This window comes from Urocitellus parryii, unplaced genomic scaffold, assembly GCF_045843805.1.
Source record: "Urocitellus parryii isolate mUroPar1 unplaced genomic scaffold, mUroPar1.hap1 Scaffold_110, whole genome shotgun sequence".
Taxonomy (NCBI): domain Eukaryota; kingdom Metazoa; phylum Chordata; class Mammalia; order Rodentia; family Sciuridae; genus Urocitellus; species Urocitellus parryii.
The window spans coordinates 303,616-312,050 of record NW_027551850.1 but is presented as its reverse complement, the minus strand read 5'-3'; the positions used below and the strand labels follow the sequence as shown (position 1 = coordinate 312,050).

Sequence of the window (8,435 nt, the reverse complement as noted above, 5' to 3'; positions counted from 1 at the left end):
GGTGCAGCAGGGAGCCATGAGTCACGGCCGGTGACTCAGCGACCTCACCCCCTCCCCTGGGCTTTCCTTGGCCGTAGCCTCGAAGCTCTGGCCTTCTTGAGCTGGCCTTTCAGGTCCCTGAACAGGATTCCCAGGATTCCCCAAGACTAGACAATGAAAAGAAGCACGGGTGGAGTAGTCCCCTTTTGAAGCGGGTGGAGCAAGAAGCTGCGCAGGACATGAGCTCCGCGTCCTGGGCTGCGTGCGTCTCCACCCCGCACTTCAATCTCCGGTTCTCTTTGTTTCTTTCTCCACGCCTTCCGATCCATCGGATCCTTTCCTCCCCCTCTTCCTGCTCCTTTGCCCGCGGGTCTCCACACCCACCCACTCCCATCAGACCACAGCCCAGCGGCCGCGCCCCTCCTACCAACTCGTCTCCTCCCACGCCCCCTTGGCTGGAAACCTGGGACCCCTTGGGTCCACTTTCCGGCGCTCCGCACACCCGCCACGCCACCCCGCGCTTTTCAGCACCTAGTGGGAGAGCAGAGTTCCGGACGTCATCCGGAAAGCCCCTGAGAGTCCCAGGCTAGCCCAAGAAGTGACGGGACTGTGCCCAGAAAAGGGCGGCAGGCCAAGGAAGAAAGCTCAAGGGAGCCCCCGCCCCAACCTTCCGCCCACCCTCCCGGTTTCTCGCCGGGTCCCCATTGGCTGGCGCGATTCGCGGCTAGGATGGCAGTGGGAGGGGACCCTCTTTCCTAGCAGGGTTATAAAAACAGCGCCCTTGGCGGGGTCCCGTCCTCTGCCACTCTTGCTCCGGGTCCCGTGCTAGAGACGCAGCAGCGCTCCCACCGCCCACACCCACCACGCTCTAGCTAACCTCTCCTCCCGGAGACAGTCCGAACCTCCTCAGCCGCCCAGATCACCGCTTCCCTCCTTGACCATGTCCTCCAGGTCTGTGTCCTCCTCCTCCTACCGCAGGACGTTCCGCGGCCCAGGCACAGCGAGCCGGCCGAGCTCCAGTCGGAGCTACATGAACACGTCAACCCGCACCTATAGCCTGGGTAGCGTGCTGCGCCCCAGCACCAGCCAAAGCCTCTATGCCTTGTACCCAGGCGATGCCTATGTCTCGCGCTCCTCGGCCGTGCGCCTGCAGAGCAGTGTGCCCAGGGTGCGGCTGCCGCAGGACTAGGTGGACTTCTCACTGACGGAGGCCATCAACACCGAGTTCAAGAATACCCGCACCAACGAGAAAGTAGAGCTTCAGGAGCTAAATGACCGCTTCACCAACTATATAGACAAGGTGCGTTTCCTGGAGCAGCAGAACAAGATCCTGCTGGCTGAGCTCGAACAGCTCAAGGGCCAGGGCAAGTCGCGTCTGGGGGACCTCTATGAGGAGGACCAATTCACCAATGACAAGGCCCGCTTCGAAGTGGAGCGCGACAATCTGGCTGAGGACATCATAGGCCTCTGAGAGAAGTAAGGCGCCTCTCACGGCGCCCCACTGGGGGCACCGGAATGGAGGGAGAGGGGAACAAAACCCGGCGAGTGGCTGCCACGCCCTTGGGGAAGAGGCCGGGGCTGCGGCTCTCGAGCAAACTTGGGGCAGTGAGGCTGTGTTGCAGTGGCGCAGCCCCGCCCTGAACCTAGACCTCGCAGTTAGCATTTCCCACTTGCAGCCACCGGGCCCCACCCAACAAAACCACAGGCAATTCTAAGTTACTTCACTAAAATCTAAAAAGTGCAAAACTTCACTTCTTTATGTAAAGTCTCCTAGTGGTGGAAAGACCAAAGATGGCAACTTTTGTGAACAGAAACCCTTCCTTAGGACATAAAGAAAAGATTTTATCTTTTTGCTTTGTTTCAAGATTTTTATTGGCAAAGAAATATTTTTTCCCTTTCATTTTTGTAACACATTGGCATTCTGGTTTCAAACACATACAGTTTGATTTACTTTGTGGTTTACTTAAGCTAAGTTGGCTCACTTTTACAAGATCACGACACACACACATAGTTTAAAGCCCTATAGTTTAAAATGTAAAAAGTATTGGAGGATAAGAAACTTAGTTTAACTGGAATTAAGCCAAAGAGTTTCTTTTCTTCTTTCCAAGTCCTATTGTGGCATTAAAGTTAGATGGAGGTATCACTATGCACAACTATTTTGTGATATAATAAGGGTGAAAAGAAGCCATCTGTCCCTGTGGCTGAAGGGTATTAATGGTTTCTATGGGCTTCACTATGGAATATAGATACACACATTCTAGCAAATTTGATGGCTCTGGACAGAAATAATAGGAGTCTTTGTGTTCCCAGAGCAGCTATGCAACAGGCTACATTCTTATTGAATATGTAATGATGAAAGCATAGTTTTAATTGGACACAAGTATTTGCTAACATCCATTATCTAATGTCTGCCCCAGACTGGTAAATTATGTGATGTGTAAAGTTCTTAAAGCTACAGTCACTTCTCACATTTTGAGAAGCCTTTCTTTATTGCGTCCTTATATTCTTTTTATTCTCTCCATTAACAAAAATAAACCCAAGGATGAATAATGGAATTATATGAAAAAGCTTTTTATTTTTGCTCCAAAATTAGATGGAGTTAAAATTGGTATCCCAAACCAGGGAGATTCCCAGCATAGTTTTGCTCTTGGGAACACTTAATGGGATTTGCTGCAAAACTCTTTCAGATAAATTGCCGAAGCCAAGTGCCAATGACTCGGCTTGGCACAGAATCACGAGCCACCACACAGCTCTGTAGGTTCAAACAGCAATTCTTTATTCCGGATCTCACACCAGCCTCCACACACGTTCAGGGGCAGTCTCGTTCTGCCGCACATTTCATCTACTCCACGAGGCTTTTTCCAAAATCCCATTTGAATCTCACGAGAACTCAACGGGAACAAGCAACAGGAACACCCTAATCCCAGCAGCAATAATCTTCAACCTCAACTTCCCTAAAACCCATATTCTTAAACCGGGAAACGCCTTAAACCGGGAACACCCTAAGCCCAAGGACCGGGATACTTCCTCAAACCTGCAGGATACTTCCTCAAACCTGGATCCACCCTCGATCACCTTGAGCAGGGTCATCTTTCTCAAACACACAAGCAAGGTCGCAGCAAATTTCCAAGGCAAGTCCATTTAACATGGGGTACACTGGCAAGGATTACGATGCGTCAATACCTACTTGGTAATGGCCCTCAGCAAAATTTGCTCCAAAATTAGATGGAGTTAAAATTGGTATCCCAAACCAGGGAGATTCCCAGCATAGTTTTGCTCTTGGGAACACTTAATGGGATTTGCTGCAAAACTCTTTCAGATAAATAGTCTAGGATAACATTTTTAATCTGAAACACATTTGCCAAACCAATTGAAACACAGCTATATGTGGCTTATTTTAGTCCTTGAGCATTTATGACCATTGTTCCTATAATATTTTCTGCAGAGTTATGAGTTAATATAAAACAATACAATATGAAAGATTCCCTGTTTTGGGATTTAATAAATGCTTCATTCTCTTCCATGAAATAGAATGTCACTTTGAAGATCTAAAAAGAGGTTAATAAAGTATCTTTTATATCTCTTTTAGGGCTTAACAAGAAGCCCAAATGAATTTTTTCTATTCCATTTTTAAACATTTTTCCATGAAGACGATAAGTGTCTCAACATTTTCATACTATAAGGCTATAACCTATAATCCAAATTATTAAATAAACTGTAATCCAAGTTATTACAAGATAAGGGATATTAAACATTCCCTGGAGGGGAAATAAAATCTTATTTGCAAGATCACACATTCTGGTTTGGAATGTAGACTTCATAAATAGTGAAAACAAAGAAGAACAAGATCAGCAAGAAGTCTCTCTGTAGTTTTGTTCTGTGCAAACATTTTGGCCAGTCATTGTGAAACTGGCTAAGTAACTGAATTGACACAGTAACAAGTGAAGAAGATAGACACACCCATATAGGATGAGTCAGGGACGTTTCAGGAGAAGAATTCACTAGAAAAGACAAAACAAATATAGTTCTTTTTCTTATTTGCCTGGCTGCATCTTTGCCTGTGCATATCCTGAATTGGAGGATTGAATTGCTACTTGATATAAACCTAGTCTTGTAACCTGGATGCCAGAAAATGAAATAGTTGCTCTGGATCCCAAGGATAAATATCAGAACATTTTCACAGAGAGAATGGGAGAGAGAGAGAAAATGAACTTAGATATATGCTTAAACTTTTGAAGCACAAATTTCTGTTTTACATGTACTCATGTTACATGAAATTGTGAAATGAAATTTGCTCACCCCGATCATCATGTTATTCCATGGAATTAAATCGTAAAAACTCTGCAGCATTGATTTTCTAGATTTAAAAAAACACTACTGATAAAAATGTAGATTCAAGAATAATTGAGCACTCATTACCATGTTAGTATACATTTATTTATTTTTAGGCTGTCTGTTAGTTCCTTTCAGTACAAACAATTGAGTCCCAGTTCAAATTTATAAATAGGAAAAGAGAACATAGCATAGTGTAGCACAAAGTGATTTATAAACTTATTCAAGGGTCATAAAATTTGTCAATGTCTTTTCTATAGTAAAGATACTAGGTTCATGTGATTAACTTAAAATGAATAAATGAGATAAACCGTAGACCTTTGCACCCTCTATATCTTGTCTTTTCTCTCTTCAAAATAGGATGTGGACAATGCATCTCTGGCACGTCTTGACCTTGAATGTAAAGTGGACTCCTTGCAAGAAGAGATCGCGTTTTGAAGAAACTACATGATGAGTTCAGTGGCATAGCTGTCAGTGAATGAATGAGGGGAAAGCTGCTCCCTGTCCACCTGACTGACCTTCTGTCTGTCCTTTCCCTCAGGAAATCCAGGAGCTGCAGGCTCAGATTCAGGAACAGCATGTCCAGATTGATGTGGATGTCTCCAAGCCTGACCTCACGGCTGCCCTGCGTGATATATGTCAGCAGTATGAGAGTGTGGCTGCCAAGAACCATCAGGAGGCAGAAGAATGGTACAAGTCCAAGGTATGCAGTGAGTCCGTGTGGTAGAACAAAAGAAAAGCAATTCTGAAAGCACTACACCTGTCTGTGATTTCTAACTATTTTTTAGCTTGGCTCAAAAGCTGGCTTTAACCTAAATCTTTTCCTACAGCCTCCCCACCATGCACTGTGCCTCTTTTAGAATAGGAGACCCTGTTTTCACTAATCTTTTACAGTACTTCAGAGAAATCCCCAACACCACTATATTTAAATGAGTTCAATAGAATGAATACTGTTTGAAAACTAAAGTCAGCATTCTAATGATCTTTCTGTAACTTCAAATCATAAACTAGACATAGTTCAGAAAACACTGGGTCAGAATTCTGATTTCTTTCCCTAAGAGTGAAAAGACTCGAATGTGGACAATATCCATTTCTGCTTTCTTCCCAAAAGTTTGCTGACCTCTCTTAGGCTGCTAACCGGAACAATGATGCTCTGCGCCAGGCAAAGCAGGAGTCAAATGAGTACCGGAGACAGGTGCAGTCTCTCACCTGTGAAGTGGATGCACTTAAAGGAACTGTATCACCCCATAGTGAAAGGAGGAAATTATTAGCTTGGATATATTTTGTTGACCAAGCTAATAGTGACACCTGAACAAAATTTCAAGTGAAGAAAATTTATATATTTGTCCAAAGAAAATGAGTTCTCCAGATAGACGCACAAAGCACTAGATGGAATTCTTGGAGGTACTAGCTTAATCTGTGGTTGCTTGCAGTAAGAGGAACTTGCTGCTCACATTCTCCATCCAAAATTAGAGTGGGCACCCTTTTCCACTAATGGACCATTGTATACCATCTATAATTGGTTCTGGGAATAGCTAGGTGTTTCCAGGAAGTAACATCGGAAGCCCTTCTCACCTCCTGCAGAATGAGTCCCTGGAACACCAGATGCGGGAAATGGAAGAGAACTTTGCCATGGAAGCTGCTAACTACCAAGACACTATTGGCCATCTGCAGGATGAGATTCAGAACATGAAGGAAGAAATGGCTCCTCACCTTCGTGAATACCAAGACCTGCTCAATGTTAAGATGGCTCTTCACATTGAGATTGCCAACTACAGGAAGCTGCTGGAAGGCGAGGAGAGCAGGTAGAGAACACAGACTCTTATGTGTGAATTAGTAGCTGGAGTTCCAAGGCACTCTGCCCCTCTTTTTATCTTTTGAACATTTATTCAAGGTAACTCCTTTCCACTCCTTATAGATGAGGAACTTCAGGTTCAGAGGAAGTAACCTGCCACAGACAGAGCTAATAATAGCAGAACTGGAATTAGAACCCATAGTTTGTCAAAATCCACACCATTTCCCCTCTGCAATGTCTCTAGCTTATGTCTCTGTGAGAAAATGCTTGAAATAAAAATTTAAATGTACAACCACATGTAAATAGTTATGAGACACATCTCTAATGTGAATTGCAAGAGTAATTTTTATTGGATGAAAATGAGGAGTATATAAATTTATTCCTTGCTATTAGAGGATAACAATTTTACTGTTTTTCCTTTATCTTTTTTATAGGATTTCTCTGCCTCTTCCCAAGTTTTCCCTCCCTGAACCTGAGGGGTAAGCATTTTATTTCCTTTTTTGAACACTTTCAACAGGTTATGACCTTGAATAAAAGCTGTACATACTCAGTGCAGCAGTATATTCCCAGGAAGAATAAAAGAAGAAATCCATATCTTATCTGTTTATGGTAAAGCCCTCATTTTTTCTGATACCTGAAAAATGCCAAAATGTCAGAAAACATGCATAATTTTCAAATCCAAGTACTCTCTTGAATGTTACACTTCAAGTTAAATGTAAACTTAATTTTGCTCCTTCCTAATGGAGTACACTGTAACGTTTCATTCATGAGGGCAAGGAGGTATTAGATAACTTGGTTTTCAAACAGATAATATATCGTAGAATTATATGGGAATAGCACTTTTTTTCAAACAATTGCAAAATAATCAATTCTTTGAGTAAAATGGGTTACATTTTTAAAAAGTTTTATTTTTGTATTATTTATTTAGAAACTAATCTGGATTCACTCCCTCTGGTTGACACCCACTCAAAAAGGACACTTCTGATTAAGACGGTTGAAACTAGAGATGGACAGGATGGTATCTTTAAAATTGAAAAATGGAAAAATAATTAAAACAAACAATAACACATTAAAAGAAAATAAATAAAATGGAGTAATTTCAGAAGGGTATCAATCCTCTTTCAAGTCAATAAACCTATATATCAGAAATAGCTAGCTACTTTGAGAAGTTGCCATTTCTTCCTTTCATGCCTGCTACAAGAATAAACTGCTTGTTCCAGCAATACACATGGCCTAGTAATTATTTGGCTCCAGGATGAGATTGTATAGTAATTCTCTTACTTCATTCCAGAATTAGCAATCTGTTGTGGTACTTAATTTGAAATGGAAGTAAAACTTCCTTAAGTTACTTCCTATACTACTTCACCAGATTACCTCAATATCAGGATTGTTTTTATCTTGGACATATGACCCTGTCTTAATGACTGTTGCCTAAATACTTGTAAACCTCTTCATTTATTATAAGAATGTGCCTACAGATCAATTGGTTTCTTGTTACCACTCTGTACTAGGAAATACATGGTTGCACTTTAGTGTAATCATGAAATCTTCCCTTACACATAAATTTAAAATGTACTTGCCATTCATCTTAATATGCCTTTATTGCTTTTAAGCTTTGCTACATAGAGTTTTTATGGCATCCTTAAAAAACACAGGTTTTTGAGAAGTTTTCTTTTTGTATGTCATAAATTCCATTGATAGTTACTTTGCCTATAGATGACAGGCATTTTGTACATGTATCAGTCCCTCTATGCTGCAATTCTTACCATGTAGAATCAGTGCGACCTTCCAAATGGCACAATAAATTATATATGTTTAATAAGATTTTTCTTTGTTGTGATTTATGGGATAATTTAAACTTTTGCATGTAGTATTATATTTGATTTGAGTTTATTTATTTTTAACAGGTTATCAACGAAACTTCTCAGCATCATGATGACCTTGAATAAAAGCTGTACATACTCAGTGCAGCAGTACATTACCAGCAAGAATAAAAAAAAAATCCATATCTTAAAGAAACAGCTTTCAAGTGCCTTTCTGCAGTTTTTCAGGAGCGCAAGATAGATTTGGAATAGGAACGAGCTCTAGATCTTAACAACCGACACTCCTAAAAGATTTAGAAAACAAGTTTACAACATAATCTAGTTTACAAAGAAGTCTTGTGCTAGAATACTTTTTAAAAAGTATTTTTGAATACCATTAAAACTGCTTTTTTTTTCCAGCAAGTATCTGAGCAACTTGTTTCTGCTTCAATAAATCTTTAGAAAAACTTTTCTACTGTGTTATTTACTGTATAACATTAGAACAATTCTCTCTTTAGGTATTAAGT

General features: G+C 41.5%; 1 pseudogene; it reads left to right on the top strand.

Annotated features, from left to right (window-relative positions):
* Positions 1-919: 919 nt before the first annotated feature.
* LOC144251577 (vimentin-like) lies at positions 920-8,055 on the top strand (annotated as a pseudogene).
* Positions 8,056-8,435: the final 380 nt, after the last annotated feature.